Raw genomic sequence first — 18,282 nt, 5'->3', positions numbered from 1 at the left:
ATTTACACTCATCGTATGTAGTATAGCACATACGTTTTCGAAAGTCCTGATTCTAAAACTAGTTTGTTTCAGTGCGTGTATTTACATTACAAAGAAAGCCTGTTTTTTTTAAAAAAATGTATAAGCTTAGAAGCCATGAAATGCATGAACTGCTTTTGTTCCTAATTACAGACAACTGTAGATCCTGATGCTTAACGTAGTTTTTAACCTTTAAACAGCTTCATTTTTATTAGAGAAACGTATCTGCAGAGTGGAAAGATGCGAATTTATGAATGTTAAAAATTTATTTCAAAGATTAAATAATTAAAATATTTTAATTTCAAATCTAATCTCATCCTCGCCCCAACAACAATTCTTATCAAATCTTCATTGGAATTTCTCCAATTGAAAAAATATGACAATTGTAAACAAATCATTTTAGTTGCAAAATGTCTTAATTTTAAACTGAGATTGCTCATATTTTCGAAGAAATGCCAAAGAAACGAATCATCCACAAACGCATACTGTTGGTAATCTGCGATTTATCAATTTTCATTTCAATAAAAGAGTATGAAGCCATGTATACGGGGTTTCTATTTTATATTTCTTCCATTTTTTTTCTTCTAATAACTCGATAGTACAGGTTACGTAATGCCGTCTAGTATCCGGACCTGTCATAGGTAACCCATTTACCGCCTGTCTTCACATCCCGCATGAAATTTAAGTTGTAGGTGTTGTGAACGTGCGCAGTATTAAAAAAATAATAATAAAATAAATTTTAAAAAATTCGAAAATGAACTTGATAAAAAAAATCGATAAACAGTTTCTGATGTTACGACAAATGTCAAGTACAAGTTTTACTCCAGATTTTGGAAGTAGTTCGAAAGAAATGAGTTTTTTTATTAATCAACGCTTAAATTTGCAATATTATTTAATATTCCTCGTAATTCTTCAATAATAAGTAATAAAATTAATAAAATAGGCTCTGAAATATAATATTGGTTTAGTGCTTTATTAACTTTCCGATTATTACTACTCAAGATCCTTGAGTAGCAAGGATCGACAACTTAATTCCCCCCTCCCCTCCTAATACCAACCGCAAAGAAACCTATTTGCTTAACATTGGCTCTAGAAGTAATTTTAGTTGCATTTTCTTTTCCGGTATGTCAAAAATATATTTTACGTGTAATCCCATTTCTACTTGTATACAGAAGTCGATGACTTCATATCATTTGTCCTAGTATACCATAATGCATAGCATCTCATAATGCTTAGAATCCAATCTTGTATAATAATAGCATTATGGGAAGGGTTACTACCCAAACCAGTTTCCACCTTTATTGAGGTCTCATCAGCTAAAGTCAGATCTAGAAGACATACTAAGATTGAACTAAGTAGAAGTCATTTAAAACTTTCAACAACTATCTATCTCTAATCCAGAATATTATAATAATAAGTTGTGAGACCTTTTGGCAACTCGTATAGAAAAATATGACCTGCATTACTTCAACCTTGGTATCTCACCTCCGCATCTGGCTCCCACTGAAGAGACCTCAATGAAGGTCGAAACCGGTCTAGGTAGTGACCCTTCCCATAATGCATAGCATTATACATGTCCGCAAGGAGATGTGCTTTGCATTATGGGATACTAAGGCAAGTGATGTGAAGTCATACCACCTTTACCACGAGTTGCCCCAGTCCTGAAAATACATCAGGCGCAAACTTTGTTTGCTTACATTTGGATAAATGATTAAACCATGTATATAATTTCTTGGTATCTTTAATTTTTAAGAACATAATTTCTTGGCAAGTTTACATTTTTTACTAAGCTAAAAATTTCATTTTTAGCTTAGCAAAAAATTCTCTACATCTATCTTTAATCCAGAGTATTTTGTGTGTGTGTGTGTGTGTGTGCGTGCGTTATCTGAGTTATTAAATTACTCAGTTAATTAACTGAGTGATTAATTAATTTTAAAAAGTAATTTATCTTTTTGCATTCTTTATTGTACGACCGTAATCTTGCGACCTATTTATTTTATTGCTTGCTGACCCAAGCTATCATCAGGGTGGCATACATCTTTATTATTCCTGCATACTGGGTCGATTTGCCTATTTTCCTGCAGAAAAATTCCGCTTTTCAGATAGAAAAAAACTACGATCTTCATTTGGCTAGCTTAGTCCCATTTGAAGAGAGAGAGAGAGAGAGAGAGAGAGAGAGAGAAACTTTCCTTCCTTTGACATCATTTGACTGTGTTTGTTTGTTTGTTTTCTAGGTGAGTTCTGAAACCATTCAGCCAGAAATTTCTTGTATGTTTTATGTAAGCAATAAGTTTATATCTGCTCTCCCATCAGGTAACGGCGGCTGAAATCCATCCCTGGACATGGATGTTTGTGATTTCCCTTAGGTGAGAGATGAATTTACTTATCAAGTGACAACTGCCCCACTTGCTGGAGGCATGAAGTGGAATTTCAAGCCACTTCATTCCTCCAGTGGGGAAGTAGTCACCTGATCCAGTAAGTGAGGAAGTGAAAAGTCCCATGTTTGGTCTCTAGAGCAAGATTTATTCACTATGTAAATAATAAATTAAAACAATACAAAAGAAATATAAAATTAATAAAAGTAGCAAAACGTTCTTTGCCCAACCACAGTGCTAATCACTATAAATTTACTCAAAAAAAGTTTCGTGTGTGGGAGCTACATAAAAATAAATAATTGGAAATACGTGGGTTCGATTGATATCTGGTACGCGAAGAATCTTCATCTTAATAGGGGTTTTCAACAGAAAGTGAATGAATGAGCCAGTCTCAATGAGGTGAAGGGTTTTTCATTTCGCAAAACAAGTAACCTGCCTAAGGAACGCACGCATTTCACAGTAAATAACCTTGGTTGTCCCGGCAGTAATACACCCAAATCATCCTAACTTTTGTCGGAATATGCACTCTTATTCTTTTATTTGTAAATGCACGTTTTATGTTTCTTAGTACAGACTAAATCTGTTTAATCCATCTAGAATTAAACAGATTTGCGGTACACTATGATGTAGTGTACTGGAACTAATTAGCTCGAAACTCACAGCATAGGTTGACAAGCCAGAAACCTTGCTCCATAGAAAAATATGATTTCGTCATTTTAATGCCGCTCCCTGCCCTGTTTTCCCTTTCAATCGTTTCCGACCGTAGGTGACATTTGTAGGCATTGCCCACAAAGTATTCCTGGTGAGATTTTTACACGGTAGTTCATTATTGTTTTCCTCAACTCACCCAGTTTTATCCAGGCTCGGGACCGGCATATGGCCGGACGTATTCATGACTGTAATCCATGTGTGTTCACGGGGGCCGATTTGCCTATTCTGGGGAACGAAAAACCCGAGTTTCCGAGTGAAAAAAAAATCTTACCTCCGTATGAGACCGGCTAACTTACCTCTAGTCGAAAGAGACCAGATAAATGTTCCGCAAGTCACTGACGGGAATCGAACCCAGGTCTTCGTGTATACTGACTGAGATACGCAATGCTCCTTGATGCCACTCCAGATCTCTAATAAAAAAGATGGTGATAAAAATCTTTTTAGATCTTAAACATTTAATGGTAAACTGGACTTAAATACTCTTTTACGTCTGCTTTCAAAGCGATTTCCATTTATAAAGTAAATTATTTTATTACTTTGATGAGTTTAGCCTTTAACGCATAGACATTCATAATTTATTACTGAAACCTCCGTTGTTTATTCGGTATAGACGAAGCGCTTTGATTGGGAAGACCTCGGTTCAAATCCCATCTACGACGCGACGAACTCGATCAGGATTTGACAGATGAAAGTGAGTTATCCAGTCTCGAGGGATTTTTCCTAGAAACTTGTTTTTTTTTTTTATTCCTCAAAACAGATAATGTTTTGAGTAATAAAAATTTTTTTTTCTTGCATCAACAGAACTGAGATGTGCATGCAGAGTAATATAGAAGTGATAAAACAATAATTTATTATATGTTTTCTATTGGAAACACATCTGAAAACATCTGGCAGTTTTGGTGTATTAAACTACCGAAGCTGCAGAGTGTCAGTTGTAAACAGAACACTGAGATGAGGGTTTCTCTTTCTGGCTCGATCCAAGCGAAGTGATTCTTCTGAAAACTATTGTCATCATCAAGGAAGTTACGCCGAATTATCCGCTCTTTCAAACATGCTACTGGACCACGGGAATTGCCGGAAAATAGAATGTGGGGCTATCAGGGTTCAACCTGTATTGCTGTTAATTTTTAGCGGTGATGACATGTTATTCTCTTGTATTATTCCCTCAATAGACATCATTATTCATGTAGCCTGTTTGAAGTTCGTTGCCCCCTCATAGTGGACAGTTCGGATTCCTTTATGTTCAAGGCTAGGTTTTTAAAATAAAAAAAAATCACTTCCTACAGATTTTTATTTGTCCTTGAAAGATTGTTTAATGCAAATTGCTTAAACACGGAACATAACCACTTCTGAACATGGAGGCGGTTGTGTTATTAAGCATTTCCCACACTTTTAAGAATATATTGAATAAAGCATTGCTTTTCCTAATTAACTATTAAGACGAAATTGTAAATTATAAATAAAAAATATAGTATGGCTAAAGACGATGTTCTCTACTCCTATCTTTACTCTTCTATCAAATATAAAGTTCATGACTGGATAAAGTAAGCGAAAAAGAAAAAAAAAAACTTATTAATATTAGACTTGTAAATCTCTTTGTGAGAAGGGCTGTTCCCTGAACTTTTCTAATATCCAAAATCCTACTAGTGTTTTATATATAGCTATTTGGCATTTTTTTCTTATTCTCTCATGATGGTATTCATAAATATTATTTTAAAAATAATGGCGCGAAGGCCATAATCCCATCGAACCCTTGTATATCAAATCTAGTAGCTAAGTTTCTTACTTTTACTGCAGTCAGATAAAAGTTGACGGAAGTGTGAAATGCATTAAAATATTTCCTGATTTCCGTAAAAGTTTGTGTTTATTATTTTTTATTATAATTTTTAAAAATATATTTTATTAAGATAAAGAAAATCTTTTTTTCTTCTTCAAATTGTGAAGGATGAGTCTCGTGACAATTAAATTCTTAATTTTTATTAAATATTTTATTAACACAATTTTAAATATTTTAAAATATTCATCACATGAATGATGGTAATGGTCTAATTTATGAAAAACCATTTTGTTACTTCCAATTAATTTAATAATTTAAATCGAAGTGCACTAGCATATATATATTTTCTACTCTGATATATTTCACTACGATTCAGAAAGGTTATATTACTACCATATATGCCGGCATACAAGGCATACAAGAACCCCAAAAATTTCTTTTCAAAGTGTTTCCATATACTCGACTACAAATTTTACACTTACCGCTGACAGCTTCTTACACATTGCTTTGACTCTTTAATATAAATAAAAATGATCTGTAAATCTGACTTTTTATAATAAAGTGGCAAATGCGTTGGATAACGGTATTGCATATACAGTGGTATATTTAGATTTTGCAAAGGCGTTTGATAAATTGCCACATGACAAGCTGGTAATTAAATTGGAACGGATGGGGCTGAACAGTAGATTGATTCACTGGATTGGAGATTGGTTGTCTGATAGGTATCAGCGAGTTGTCTATGGAGGAGCGATATCCCAGAAGAGGAAAGTTACTAGTGGTGTACCTCAAGGGTATGTTTTGGGTCCACTAGTGTTTAATTTGTATGTAAATGATATCTGGAGAGGTCTGAATGGTGATGTGCAGTTTGCAGATGATGCAAAGTTGGGGAGAGCTATCAGGAGTAGTGTGGATGCTGTAGCTTTGCAAGAGCACTTGCATACACTGTCTGAATGGGTACATAAGTGGGGATGTCAATTCAATGTTTCAAAGTGTAAGATTTTGAAATTTGGGAAGCAGAAATAGGATGTAGAGTACACAATCGGTGCGAATATCTTGGAAGAGGTATAGAAAATGAGAGATCTGGGAGTGATTGTAGACAAAGACCTAAAATTTCTGGGACATGTTACTAAAATAGTGAAGACAACACAGCTGATAATGGGAATGGTGCGGAGGACATTGACTTGTAGAAGTAAGGATATTATGGTTCCTTTGTATAAGGCTTTGATCAGGCCACATATGGATTACTGTGCACAGATTGGTCACTTGGTTTTCAAAAAGATGAAATTGCGTTGGAAAAAGTTCAGAGGCGATTGACTAAGGTGGTTTCTGGTCTCCGGAATGTAGAGTATGAAGTCAGATTGACAAAATGCAATTTGCAGAAATTGGTGGATAGAAGGAGGAGGGGGGGATATGATTGAGACATATAAGCTGTTAAGTGGTTATTACCAGATTAACGTCGGGGAGGTTTTGCACAGAATGGGTGAGGATAGCAGGAGAACAAGAGGTCATTCCTGGAAGCTGTATAAGGAGGGTGTGAGCATGGGATTGAGGAGCAGGTTTTTTGCACGGAGAGTGGTTAGTGATTGGAATGCTTTTCCCGAGAGTGTGGTGTGTGCAGAGACAGTGAATATATTTAAGGGACAGTGTGATAAACTGTGTGTATAACAGTGGACCTCCCACGATGAGTCTTTGACTCCATGGAGGTTTTTATAATAATAATAATAATAAATATAAATATCAAACATTGTAAGTCGCAGCAGGTATTTTGTTTACTGTAATTTGTGATCCATGTCTTCCTGTATCAGACAATCGGTAAAATGGTTTAATATATTCATACCAATATTCGGTTTCATATATTATAATCCGTGTTATAACGCAAGTGAGATTTCATTAGTATTAAATAAAAAACTACACGTTTATACTGCAAAATTCATTTATTAAATACAAATATTTATATACAAAATATGACATATTATTATATATTAACATGCTAATTAACATAATATAAAATCAAAATACCGATTACCCTAAAAACGCTTTAAAATGTCATACTTAAACCTCCTTTTGCAAATAACTGGACGGTGTGTCTCCGATTCCGTCTAGGAAGCGAGAAACATTTACAGTATAAGTGCTTATAGCATAAGGTGAGCTAGACAATTTCATACGCTTTTCTTTAGGGAAACTGCAGTTGTTACTCACAGAAAACAGGTAAACCACCAAAGAACATGCATTAAATTGACTAATGACTTTAGTCGTCTTCATAATGTTAGACAGCAGCAAAAGTTGGCATCAACCCAGGTGGAATAATTGTGTGGAAGAATGTTCGTATTGCATAGATTAGGTACGTTGATATCTCTGCAGATAAGACGCAAATATACTGTGATATGTTGAAACAATATTTCACACTGAGCACATCCTACGGTGTTATAATTTGGCATGTTTATCCTCGAATGCGATGTCTACTCTTTAGATGCGGTTACTTCTATCCGTTGTTTTAGCTCTTCTTTTTCATTTTGGAGGTAAGGCATTCTCTCTTCTCGCATCTCAATTTAGTGGAGAATTCGCAGAAACTGAAACGGTCGAAATATATAGAGTGAACGAGAAAGAGAGAGAGAGAGAGAGAGAGAGAGAATGATTCCATAACTAATTTCTATGTTTAATTTACGTATTAAATATTATAAAGTTTATTTTTATAACAAAATCCAATTAAACATTTTTGTAAAAGATTAGAAGACTCTCCACTTCTTGTTCCTTGATGCTCCCCAAACCTTAGTCATTTGATATATGATATATTTTTCGCTCTTCATTTATCAGATTTATTTACTTTGCCTGTCTTCCCTTATTTGAATGATAAAATTTATAATAGCTCTACGCCTGACTCATAAATGGTGTTCCTATTGTAAAGCGGGATTTATATTTTTTTTATTCCCATAACTAAGAAACCGTATGATATTTATTTTTTAAACCATACATACCGCTAATGTTTGCGCAGAACAAGTTTCGTTATTATTATTATTAATAATAATAATTAATAATTATTAATATAAAAGGAAAAGAGAAAATAATTCCCATCTTTCTCCCGTCTTAGTGCGACTCACCAACAGCCCAACAAAAACTACACTTATAAAAGCTAGCAGGATTAAAAAACCAGTAGTCAAGGATCTGAAAGGAGACCACGACAATACCCCAATATACTTGTCCGAATACCTAACGCCATATTATCAGAAACTATTCTACCAAACAAGGAAAGTAAAAACAGAAAAAAAATTACCGGTTTATATGGATAAGAGACAGCAAAATATTCCTTAGAAAGACACAAGACGCAAAACCAATCGAAATAAAATCCGTAGACGACCTCAACAGGCTGCCACATTGAAAGGAATATTGACAACTCGTTAAGAAGGAACAGCACACTAACCAACATGAATACAGACCACCCAACTTAAGCACCACAAAATTCCTAGAAGAACTAAACAGATGGCTTTCAGCCACGGAAGTAGGCGCCTCAGAATACTTGATAATAATAGGAGAGATTAATATAAACATTAGGAACATAAATAACACAACACAGAACAATACCTAGACCTATTATCGGCATATAACACAACCCCATCCATACAGTCGTATACACGAGAAGAGATAGTCGGAAACACAACACCCTCATCCTGCATTGATCATATAAATATAAGGTCCCCTCTAAACAGCCACACAGCAGTCGCCATAACATGCAAACTGGCAGACCATTATTTCACAGCATTACAGTTACACACTGAAACAGAACCCATAAAAATCACTGAGACTACAAAACAGTATTATAGCATTCTAAACGAAACAATAGTAAACGATGAAATCAGAAAAACAGACTGTATGCAGATAGCATCTTTAGACTCTGCTGAAGCTGTATATAATAATCTTAAACTTGCATTTAACAAAATATATAACAAAGCATTAACAAAAATAAAAATACGTCCCCAAAAGAAACAAAATCCATGAATAACAGACAACATATTAACAGACATACAAAGAAACGATGCCCTATGGAAACAACTTAAGAAGTCGCCGAACAATATCGCTTTAAAAGCGGAATACAAAAGAAAACGGAATCTCCTAACAACACAGATTAGAACAGCAAAAAGAAACTATTACAGCAACAAATTAACAACAGCTCAGAATGACATAAATGAAACCTGGCACCTGATTAATGAAATGCTGGACAATATACACAGAACCACTGCCTCAGAAACAATAAAACACAGCTTTGCCTGCGACCCCAAATCCCTGAAACAGTTGGCAAACAACTTTAATCAGCACTTCGTGAACTCTGTCCAAAAACTACAAGAAACAACCTTTCCTCACACAAACGAACTTTCTCCACTAGGTCCACGAGCAACCCAGTCGATGTGGTTCCCCACAGTAACAAAAGAAGAACTATCACTGGCAATTCAACAAATTAAACCTAACAGAGGACCGGAGATAGACGGAATCAGACCAAAAGACATCAAAAAACACTCAACCAACCTACTTCCAGTTATATAAAAACTGTTAAATAAAATCTTCGAAACGGGACACATACCTAAAACACTGAAGACTGCATTAATTACACCCATACACAAACAGGGAAAAAGAAACATTATAAGTAATTACAGACCCATCGCCACGTTGTTCTGTAATCAACCAAATCATGGAGCGCATCGTGCATCAGAAACTCTCCACATACGTTGAAAAATTTCAAATCATACCCAAAACACAATATGGCTTTCAAAAAAATAAAGGAACAGCAACACTCCTGGAAGATTTCACAGATCTAATAAACGCTGCATTGGATAAAAACAGAATAACATTAGTGGTATTCATTGAGCTAACAAACGCATTTGACACACTAACACAAAACCTTGTTAACGAAACTAACGCATATCGGAATTGGAGATCGTCTACTTCAGTGGTTTAAAGCATACATGAAAAACAGAAAGCACACCACACGTATAGGATCAGCATACAGCAAAGAGGTACATGTAACCTGTGGAGTACCGCAAGGAGTTGTCCTATCTCCCATTCTATTTAACATATACACACACGACATAAGCCACCTTTCCCTAAAAAGTAAAATCTTGCAGTACGCAGACGACACGGCCATAGTATCCATTCACACGCAAATATCGCTTACACAAATATGCAACACGACATCAATCAAATCACTAACTGGTTAACCGAAAACGGCATATATATAAACCCTGGAAAAAACAAAGCTAATGGTATTCAAAAACCCCTAAACCCTGCCCATAGAAACTAAATATCTCACTATCCAACATTCATCCTCCTATACACAAAGCGCAGAACCTAAAATCACAACCATCACAGATGAAAACAACACGCTATCTCGGACTTCACTTCAATGCTTCAAAGTTGGAATAGCCATACAAACTACCTACATACCAAGCTTAGGATAATAGCAAGCAAACCATACAGATTAAAAGACATTGCCCAAACCCACATAAAAATACTAATCTATAAAGCATTATGTGAAAACATTTTATGATATGCAATCACATCATACGCATTCTGCACAGACTACAGACTTAACAGGCTACAACGGTTGTAAGATAAAATGGTAAAACTGATATTCTGGGAACAATCCACACTTATGCAGGAAGCACGGACAAAACACAAAATATTTAAGGTGAAACACTTATGTCACTACACAGTCATGTTAAAACATTACTACAGCCCAACCTATAGAGTAACCAGAACAACATATCAGATAACATGACCACAGTCAACAAACTACATAACATATAACTACAACAATCAAAATGGCAAAGCCACCCGAAACTTCTACGTACCTGACATGATAAACAAACTGCCGTTCGACAACAGAAACCTAGGAACATACAGAGAGCTGAAACAGGCGCTATATAAATATTATAGCGAGAATGAAAATTAGAGCAATTCCTGTTTCTCCCCCCCCACACACACACGCACGCACACACACACACACACACACACACGCACACACACACACACACACACACACACACACACCTATGACAAACCCCCCCCTCTCAAAAACCATCACTACAAGAACAAAAAGAAACAAACACACCAAGTCTAAATCCAACCCTATTTGCACACAAAAAAAAGTTAAACTGTAATAGCAGTCGAAGTCTTCCAAGCACGTACCAACAAACAGTAAAATCAACACCTGGCTTGTGACCAGTATAGGAACATTACCATCAAACCACCGCCATCTATCATCTATTATCTTCCTCAGATAAGCTCTGCTAAGCTTCGAGGAAGAAAATTATTAACTTGCAAGTATCTGTTATTCACAATTGTAATGTGTTATAAATATTATATATATATATAATTATTACAGCATCTATGTATGCAATTTATCTGAGACAAAAAAAAAAATTTAAAAAAATAAAATAAAATTAAATTAAAAATAAAAAATAAAAAAATAAATAAAATAATAATAATAATAATAATAATAATAATAATAATATTATTATTATTATTATTATTATTATTATTATTATCATCATTATCCGCTCGGTTAGCCTAGTGGCTATGCGCTTCGCAACCTGGGGAAGAAGTGTCTTAGGTTCGATTCCCAAGTTAGCCGGTCTTGGGCATGTACATCAGGGTTGTTTTTTCCGCCAGTTTATCTGGGGGTTTTTATCCCGCAAGCAGGCAAACCGCACCCGCGAACACACAGGATACAGTCATAAATACTTACGGCAAGGGGAAACCACCTTGCGTCACTATCTCCCTAGTAATCAGCTGCAACCCTCTCAAAGAGAGGAAGCCACAGGATCAGATCAGATTATTATTATTATAGCTGGAAGAGATGTTTCTATCTACAATATGAGGCTGGCCCCATATATGACAGCGATTTCCAAATGGTGGCGCTGTTGTTATATTATTTAAATAGTCTGTCTTGCTTTATTTCAACACATCTCTAAATATCTAATACAGTTATAAGACTTCACGATAATTTTTTCGAAGCAATGTCTACTATTAGTCTCAATATCATGATTTCTTATTCCAAATAAAAAGTGGTTACATATTTTACGCTTCAGGAATTCGTGTATGAGTAGCTTTCAGTTTTGCTCTAATACCGATGTTAACTTCATTATAAGTTTATAAATTATTTTTTAGTTTTACTGGATTAAATTGTACTTTTTTGTACCAAATCTACAATTTAACGGTTGGCGTTTTAATTAAAATTTTGTCCGAATGACTTCAGAAATACTTCGCATGTTTCAAGCAGCGAAGCTTATGATTTTTATTATCTTGTGGGGCTATAGTCGTCTCTTTATATAATGGCATTGGGCAGAGACAAAAACATATACAAGTATATGGGGAAAAAATGGAAACTAAAATTTGAAATCCAGCGGTAGATGGAGCTGTGTTCTGGTACTGTAGAAAATTGGGTGCCTTGTTGTTGTTGTTCCATCGGGGGGCGGGGAGATTTGTGTCAGTCACATAGTGACAGTCTGACCTCCATGCCATGTACGATGCCCCCCACACACACATATTGTACACATTGTATGAGACCGATTAACTCGACTTTTGAAATGCCTCGATTATAGTTCCGTCATCAACCAAAGGGGAAGATGCTGCGATATCCTCTTTCGCTGCTCAGCTATACAAAAGCCGTGAAGAGGTTTGATATCAATCGATTCTGCATGCGTACCTAATAATCTCCCTAACTTTCGTGATAAAGACTGAGCATTAATCTCTACCCCATGAAAGGTAGAAAGAATTCCCCGTGATTTACACACACACACACACACACACACACACACACACACACACACACACACACACACACACACACACACACACACACACACACACACACACACACACACATTTATTGCAAAGATCTGCTTCTTTTTTAAAGAACAGACTGAATATGAACGAATTTTCATGATGCACAAAAAAACAAGTCTACTGGAATAAGTGAGATTAAAACAGTAGCCTAAATCGCTAGTTAAAGAATGGTTAGAGAAATGTCAGTGAACGAAATCTTTCTAGCATCAAAGATTTGATTGGGATCGCGATGGGATTTCTCTTATGTCAGCTTTAAGCTCTGCGCACATTAGATAAATAGGATTGGACAGAAACAAGTCGGTAAATACCGCTATTAGATTTGAAACACGTTACTTCTTATTCTTTTTATAATCGTTCTTGATTATTATTTACTTATTTTGATTATTTCTAAACTTTAATGCAGACAAAAAGGAAGATCTTTTATCAAAGTTTAGCTTTAGATCAGAATTTTCCCGCTCAGCAGTAGCAATGATCGTATTTGAAGTTAGAAAGTTGAAGGTTATTTTTTCCCTTTTCTTTCATTCAGTAAGTAGCATAATATGGACCCTCGTTATCATTCTATATACACACACACACACACACACACACACACACACACACACACACACACACACACATACACATATATATATATATAAAACAACAGAAAACGATCCAACTTTTTATAATAATTACATTCATAATCAATAATGACTAAACATATAATTAATACATGATAAGTATTTATAAGTATTTTAACAATATTTTGAGAATATGTTTAATTAATAACGCAGTGATGTGCTGATAAAATTGTTTCAGTTCCAACTGATGGTGTAATCGCTCTTCGCAATAATCTAGTGAATGCGATTGAAAATAAAGCGAAACATGAAGCGGGAAGGTAAAAAAGACATGAGACGTTCTTAGATTAGATTTAAAAGGGCTTGTGCGAAAAATGAAGGGACCGCCGTGTGTGTGTGTGTGTGTGTGTGTGTGTGTGTGTGTGTGTGTGTGTGTGTGTGTGTGTGTGTGTGTGTGTGTGTGTGTGTGTTGCGTGCGTGCGTGCGTGCGCGCGCGCTTTTACAAATGACATTGAATTGAGTGGTCATAAAACTTGAAACTTAAGACGGCCATAAAACTTACTAAACTTAAGCATCATCTAAAATGGCAATATCTTAAGAAAAATTATGTGTGAAGTTGACACTGTTTTTCTAAATCACTAGAAAACTTTCACTACAGAACTTACATTGTAAAAAAAACACTGTTTAAGTACGTCCTAAAGTCTTGAATGTTCAAGAGAGGTATTTTTTTTTTATTTTCCTTTTGCAACTGGATCGCCAGCTTCCACTCTGGTCACTTACAACGTATTATGGTAGATGGTTTTTTCTCCTCAGATTTCCCCACCTGTGCAGAAGTGCCACATGACTCTATGCTTTCACTCATTCTCTTTCTCCTGTACACGACTTGATCTTACTGACTTCAAATTTATCCAAAGGTATACTGATGACAGTACACTCCGCTCTTCCTTCTCATTTCAGAAAATCTGTAACGTCCAATCATTACCAGCCTCATGATCCTTCATAACCGATGCCCTAAATTGTGGTCTCTCAGTTCTTGATGGGACGAGGATAACATTACTAATTTCAACACTGCCAAAACACAATCCTGTATGATTTCTCAAGAAAGAAGATTTCATATCACTTCGGATTAGTTTTTTGATAACACTCAGATACAAAACATGATCAGATTTCTCTTCTTGAACTGATCTACACCTCAAACCTTTCCTGGCACAAACACAAACATATCTCACTTATTGGTTCTTCATCCGCCCAAAAAAACTTAGTGTACTTTTCTCCACAACGCTCTTCTTCTTGCCTGAACAACATTTCAAACAACCTCCCAAGTCCTTCCAAACATGGAACACTTCTCACATATTTCGGAAGATGCACCCAAACCTCACTAGCATTGTTTGATGCTTTCAGAATAGGACAATTAATTAATTGATGACACCTCTCTCACAGAATCAGTCCCTCTCTCATGCATCTTCTACGGGTACTTTCATGGCCAATGCTCTCTGCTAAATCGACTACTATCATTTCTCCATCCTCTTCCAAAATTGTAATAATAAGAACAGCTACTAATCAATATTTGTTTACCACTCAATATCAAACTTATTGAATCAAATCCTTCTCTTTCATTCCTTTTTTCTTTGGAACCTCTAGCCTCCCCTCACTCGGTCTTCCCCAAAGATACAACTTCAAAAAAGTCAACAAATTTCTTATTTCTTCTTAATCTCTTTCCCACACACACACTCAGCACTGATGTGTTATCTTGTGACCTTTTGTTTGTGGATCGGATATAAAAAAAGATCATCAAATAAAATTGGGAGTGTATAATTTAGACTAGCCAACACGGGAGAAGAACATATAGAACATCTTTGAGAAGTATTAGATCGTCTATTGAGGGCAAGAAAAACTGATCCGTCTTCACTTCAGTGACATTGTCATTTTGATTGAATGGACTACCAGTGTCTGTTCATCATTTAATGAAAGTCTACTCAGAAGAATGACTTCGGTAATTGCAACCAGAGATGGACGCACATATAGGTTTATATATAGGTTTATAAACAGTGTATTAGGTTTCTATAAATAAAAGTACTGTAAAACGATCGGTTATCCATATATTTTTTTCGACTTAATGTAGTGCATCTTTTTCATGCAACTTCAGGCCATCATAATGCTGATTAGAAAGATGATGACATCGTGTCAGGTGACAAAATTTATTTATCCCTTAATGCAGCAAGTGTTAGCAAATATTTTCTCTTAACTCTAATTAAGGATAATTAAGCACGAGGGTGAAAAGAAATATGAGGAATGCAGCTACGTGGAATATGAAATGAATGTCATTTTATATTCAGGCTAATCTTAGAGGTATTGTTTTTGAAGAAATGGTCATTTGAGAGACTATCTTTGTTTGGTTTAATAGCCAAGAGGTATACAAGGCGAAGAAACGTTTTGTATCTTTAATGGCAGTATATGGCTTTCTATGAGGATCTCCGTAACTCAGTTCGATAATGATATCCTTTGGTTGGAAAGAACTGGGTTCGATTCCCGTCAGGGACGCAGAGAATCTTTCTATGGGCTATTTAAAAAAAAGCGGGGTTAGCCGATCTCATAAAAGGATAAGAATTTCATGTTCCAAGAAATTGTGTTGTTTTTCATCCCGCTGAAATAGTCAAACCAACCCATGAACACAGACACAAAATTGCTTCTTCTGTGTAATTCCAAAAAAAACGAAAACCAAACCTCTGGATTTAAAACCAATTTGCATTGATAGAAATGGAAAAGGGATTTAAGTCTTTCTCTCTCCTAGAATTCATCTTAAATTTTGATTGGTGGAGTTACGTGGAAATATGAGTTAATGTAAATTAGGTTAAGTTTTGTACTGTATGGTGTTACAAAGCATTCAATTAGTCACGTGAGTGCTTTGTAACATCATCACGAACCACTCTAAAGTAGTAGTGAGACAGAAATAAGTTTACATTCATGTCCCTAGATGATAAAAGTAACGATCTCTCAGCATTTGCGTGCGTCGCACCTGCTGCTGTGATAAGAACAAGGATAAAACTGGCTACTACGAGGTATCCGTAATTAATTTGTTAACATTAACTAAAGGACTGGAAACATCCGCTGAGAGAGAAAGAGAGAGAGAGACAGAGAGAGAGAGAGAGAGGGAGGGGGAGAGAGAGAGAGAGAGAGAGAGAGAGAGGGGGGGGAGGGGGAGAGAGATGTGGAGACGGGTAAAGTTAAATCATTAACAGAACCGCTAGGGAACATTACACTCATTAGCATCTGTCCTATGAGAAAAACTCACATTGTCTGAACTGATACTGCATGGTACACGTTGTGGAAGGGAGAATAATGATTTCAGGAAAAAAACTAAGTGTCTCGAGGAAGACTTTTCCTCAAATTGTTTTTCTTTTCTGAATTCTCTATCACGAATTGGAATTAGAATTCTGATTTACTACTCTAAATTATAAACAGGAGAATTGCTCTCCGATTTACAGTTTAGAGCACCTGGAGTAGAAAGAAATACAAATATGGGTAGGCATTACGCTTCGTTACCAAGCTCTACTTAGCTAAAGAAATTAGAGATATTTGTGCGTTGCATACTTACTAAGAAGATTTCATATGATTACAATAGCGATAGCGTTATCATTCGTGCATAAGTTTTTTTTTCCTATTTCGATACTTTTGAGAAACAAAAGTTAATCAGAACCTGTTAAAAACATAAAAGCGGATTAGCGAAGTGTAATAAAGCTATTTTTATGGATGATTTTAATACTTTTCGGTAATTATTACATTTCTAACCTGCCCTTGACTTTTATGTCATATCATTTATCTTTATAGCTCACTGCAATCCCACGTTCTTATTATTTTGAATTATATTACCTTCACTGCTTTGCTTTCAGCGTAGGATGGAATAAAAGTATCTCACACACTGATGGATAAACATTTATCCGAAGCAGTGACATCATCAGCGCTCTTGCTTCGGATAACAAAAAGACAAACCCGTACATCAGCTTTCTGAAGCCTTGAATTTGAGTAAGTAATGAGGGTGCTGCATTTGAAACTGAATTGCTGGCGAACTTCCGCCTACTAAAACAAAACTGTAAATATTAAAGCATTGCAGTCATTTAAAAAAAGTTCATGTAAAAAATAAATACAGGAAATACTTCTATGTAAATGGAAATGATAGAAAATGGAAAATTTCATTTGTCTGTCTATGTTTCACTCTTTAGCTTCATCGCGATAACGAATTGATTCTCTGATTATAGCCACAATTCTTCTTAATTTTCACTTGCTATAAAATTACTTGTATATTACTAGCGTTAAAATAATGCCAATTTCTTAAAGTCATTTATTGATTTTATGTATAAATTGTTGTAAGCAAACAACAAGTTGTTACCATGACGATAGAGAAACATATACTATCTGTTTGTTTTAGGCAAACAAATAGTTATTTGTTTGAAGCAATGCCATTATATGGAGATATGTCAAAAGCATGGAAGTCTACTTCATTTATGGAATTTTACGATAAAGGCCATACCTGTTCCAGCATAACAGTACTGCTTGTCACATAGCAAAATATGTTATTGCTTAGTTTGGTGAATACTTCTGAAACTATGCATGGAAAGGATGCCTTGGAAGCTAATATCATTGCAGAATTCAAGGGGAAGTCCTGTGTAAAGAATTAAATCTGATTTCCATGAAACTTCTTGGACGTAACTACTAAATTTACCACGTGGATGAATTCCGATACAGGCCAAAGGTAAGCATTCAGCTTTTTTTTAATGTAATATTTTGATCTTTGCATAAATTTCAACCACTCATTCTTTCGATCCTCATTAAAAGGCTTAGTAATTATTGCTAATACGTATTCCTGTTATTAACATGGATACGTATTAGCAATACTTTGTTAATACTTTGTTAAAATCAACACTGATTTATTATTACCTGGACCAATAGTAATTTATTATGTCCGCTTACTTATTCACTGTTTTTAAACGTTTAATTTTTCCATAAATGT

At 35.3% G+C, this 18,282-nt stretch overlaps 1 long non-coding RNA gene across 1 annotated transcript in view; it reads left to right on the top strand.

Annotated features, from left to right (window-relative positions):
* The window catches only part of LOC150096208 (uncharacterized), a 51,237-nt gene that overhangs the window by 6,898 nt on the left and 26,057 nt on the right, over window positions 1-18,282 (top strand). Inside the window, exon 2 of the long non-coding RNA XR_016549977.1 lies at window positions 17,701-18,024. This is a non-coding gene — a long non-coding RNA (uncharacterized LOC150096208). The remainder of the gene's footprint in view (window positions 1-17,700; window positions 18,025-18,282) is intronic.

Source organism: Typopeltis vanoorti, chromosome 19 (genome assembly GCF_054136105.1).
Source record: "Typopeltis vanoorti isolate ZY-2024b chromosome 19, IOZ_Tvanoo_1.0, whole genome shotgun sequence".
In the NCBI taxonomy this organism is placed as follows: domain Eukaryota; kingdom Metazoa; phylum Arthropoda; class Arachnida; order Uropygi; family Thelyphonidae; genus Typopeltis; species Typopeltis vanoorti.
Note: the sequence above shows the minus strand (reverse complement) of the source record. Positions and strands in the feature narration are given on the sequence as shown.